Source organism: Zingiber officinale, chromosome 3B (genome assembly GCF_018446385.1).
Source record: "Zingiber officinale cultivar Zhangliang chromosome 3B, Zo_v1.1, whole genome shotgun sequence".
NCBI classification, from domain to species: Eukaryota; Viridiplantae; Streptophyta; class Magnoliopsida; order Zingiberales; family Zingiberaceae; genus Zingiber; species Zingiber officinale.
This window is the reverse complement of record NC_055991.1, coordinates 50,648,307-50,652,206: the sequence shown is the minus strand read 5'-3', so window position 1 is coordinate 50,652,206 and position 3,900 is coordinate 50,648,307.

The following is a 3,900-nucleotide window of genomic DNA, read 5'->3' as shown; positions in this document are numbered from 1 at the left end:
ATATCCTTTTGGGGATATGCTTTGGACACGGCAGCGTTCACACTTAACCGTGTTCCATCAAAGGCGGTCATGAAGACACCATATACGATATGGACTGGGAGGAGTCCCAAGATGTCTTTCATGAGGGTTTGGGGTTGTGAGGCTTACGTTAGACGTCAAGTCTCAGACAAACTGGGACCCAAATCTGATAAGTGTTATTTTATAGGATATCCCAAGGAAACTAAGGGATATTACTTCTACATTCCTAGTCCGCACAAGTGTTGTTGTTGCTAAGACTGGGGTCTTTCTAGAAAGGGACTTTGTTTCTAGAAAGGCTAGTGGAAGTTCGTTTGATCTTGAAGAAGTTCAAGACAACGACCAAAACACTGAGCCATTGATGGATACTGAACAGGAACCACAAAGAGTTGTGGATGATGAGATTGTTGCACAAGAAGTTGTGGAACAACAACCTGTTCATGTAGACCTACCTCTTCGCAGGTCTGATAGGGTACGTCGTCAGCCTGAGAGATACTCATTTCTCTTGCCTGACCAGGATGACGTTATGCTCATTGAGAATGAGCCTACCACCTATCAGGAAGCTGTGATGAGCCCAGATTCTGAGTCATGGCTAGAAGCCATGAGATCTGAAATGGATTCCATGTACACCAACCAAGTTTGGACCTTGGTTGATCCACCTGAAGGGGTCAAACCCATTGGGTGTAAGTCGGTCTTTAAGAGAAAGACTAACATGGACGGACTTACTCATACCTATAAAGGTAGACTGGTAGCTAAAGGTTTCAAGTAGATTCATGGTATTGACTATGATGAAACCTTCTCTCCAGTAGCGATGTTTAAGTCTATTCGGATTATGCTTGCTATTGCAGCCTACTATGATTATGAGATCTGGCAGATGGATGTCAAGACAGCGTTTCTGAATAGAAACCTCCTCGAGGATGTGTACATGACACAACCTGAGGGTTTTGTAGATCCACAGCATACTAGCAGAGTATGCAAGCTGCATAGGGCCATTTATGGTCTGAAGCAAGCCTCTCGGAGCTGGAATCTTCGATTCGATGATGCAATCAAATAGTTTGGTTTCATCAAGAACGAAGATGAACCCTGTGTCTACAAGAGGGTTAGTGGGAGCACAGTTGTCTTCCTCGTATTGTATGTGGATGACATACTTCTCATTGGGAACGACATTTCCTCGCTACGATCTGTGAAGACTTGGCTGGGGAATTGTTTCTCAATGAAGGACTTAGGTGAAGCAGACTGCATTCTAGGCATTAAGATCTATAGAGATAGATCTAAGAGATTGCTTGGCCTAAGTCGAATACATACATTGACACGGTATTACTTGGTTTGCCATGCAGAATTCCAAGAAGGAAATCTGCCGATGTCACATGGTGTGAGTCTTTCGAAGACTCAAAGTCCCTCTTCTAGAGAGGAGAGGGACCGCATGGATAAGATCCCCTATGCCTCGGCCATAGGATCTATCATGTACGCCATGTTATGTACTCGTCCTGATGTCTCGTATGCTTTGAGCATGACGAGCAGATACCAGTCAGATCCAGGTGAGCATCACTGGATTGCGGTCAAGAATATCCTTAAGTACTTGAGAAGGACTAAGGATTATTTCTTGATATTTGGAGGTGATGAGCATCTAGTTGTAAAGGGTTACACTGATGCTAGCTTCCAAACTGACCAGGATGATTACAGATCGCAATCAGGGTTCGTGTTCTGCTTGAATGGTGGAGCTGTGAGCTGGAAGAGTTCGAAGCAGGACACAGTTGCATATTATTAGAGGCAGCAAAGGAGGCGTTTGGATCCGCAAGTTCATTTCGAGCTTGGGGTGGTTCCTAGCATATCTGATCCCATAGAGCTCTCTGCGACAACAATGGAGCTATTGGCTAAGGAACCTCGCTCACACCAGCGGACAAAGCATATACTATGGCGCTTCCATCTCATTCAGAGATCATCGATCGAGGAGATGTGAAGATTTGCATACCCACAGAGGCTAACGTCGCGGATCCCTTGACCAAGGCTTTGGCGCACAGACTAAGCATGATGGTCACACTAGGTCATTGGGTATTAGATACTACTGATTGGCACTAGTGCTAGTGGGAGATTGTTAGTGAGAGCCCTAGAGCCAATCATGTGATGGTTACTTTTTGGACTCTTTGTATCATATTCTTGTACATATATTTCTGATATATAAATAAAGGCATTGTGATTATTATACTTGTGTGTATTTGTGCTATATAAATAAGTATAATAATGTCCTAGGTAGTAGGTTCATATCTATATCAATCGATTAGTTGAATCGATAGTGAGATGATATAGAAAACACTACACTTAATTATTCCTAGTCAAGTATTAACATAGAAGGACAATGTTAATGCATTGAGACTAGCATGTAGGTCAACATGATGACTTGATCTCACAAGTCATGGATATGAGATATCAAGTTGACACATGGGTATACATTGGAGAATGTATATTGAATGACCCGCCATGAGAAAGTATCATGGATCGTTATATGAGTGTCATATACTTTCTCAAGTGACTATTAGTATGACTTTAGTCCTTAGACCTGAAGTCACCATGGTTCCCTACATAAGGAGTTATGTACTTTGGTTTCGTCAAACGTCACCCGTAACTGGGTGGACTATAAAGGCGATTACTGGGTATGTAACAAATTATGCGGAGGGATGTGAGTGATGTAGATGGGATCTATCCCTCCTATATTACAGGAGTGATATCATAGTCTTGATAGAGTGAGATCACTAAGTGCATGGCCATGCCCAAATAAGGCAATATGTGATATTGTGCTTATTTGATTATAGTGAGTCTACTTGGAGTTCAAGACACTTAGATTGATTGGAGGATGACACGGTCTATGCCTCATATAAGATCAATCTAGATATCAAGGATAGAAGGACAATGTCACATATTGTGAGAGTCACAATTATTAGTCATATTGGTGATGTTGGATCTCAACATTCTTGTAACTTGGGTAGCAATGATGTGTTGCTAGATACCTCTCATTGCTTATGTCCCTAATTGGATTTAGGGACATTGCCAACGTTGACAAGAACCTATAGGGTCACACACATAGAGCAATAGATGGAGACTAGTTCATATGATGAACCAAGAGGAAAGATGAAGTCAAGTTTGACTTGGCTAAATATGGAAAGTCTATAAAAGGCAAGTTTGACTTGACCTAAATCCACAAGTTTGACTTGACTATGAGTTAGACTCAAGTATGATCCAAATGTTGGATAAATCAATTAAGGGAGTTAATTTGGTCATGTTTGACTTTGGCCAAATTAGGAAGGTTGAAAGTCAATATTGACTTGACTTGGATGCCACCACATTTGATGAGGTGGCATGGGAGAACCAATGGGGATGCTACACATCACCATGCCACCTCATGCTTGCCACCTCATGGGAGGTTACCCATGAGTGGCCGGCCACATTAAGGGGGCAATTAAGAGCATTAATTGCCCACTTAATGACATTTATGTGGCCGGCCACATGATATGGTGGATTGATTGAATTTTTTGAATTCAATTTTTTTGATTCTTCTTCTTCCTTGGTGCTCTCGGCAACTTCTCCCTCTCTTCCTCCTCTTCTTGGCCGAAAACCACATAGGTGCTAGCACACCTTGTTTCGGTCATCTTCTCCACCTAATTGCTTGTGTGGACACATATAGAGGGGCTCTACTTTGTGCCCTCTAGATCCAACTTCAACCTTAGTCGAGCGGGATAAGCGAAGGGCACGCATCAAAGGTAGTTTTTCTTTAAACTATAGATCTAGGAGTAGATCTAACATATTCGGGTATTAAGCATGATATAAATACGTGGAATTTTTCGAATCGGATTTTTCTTTGCACGAGATCCTTGGCTAGGGTGTTTCGGG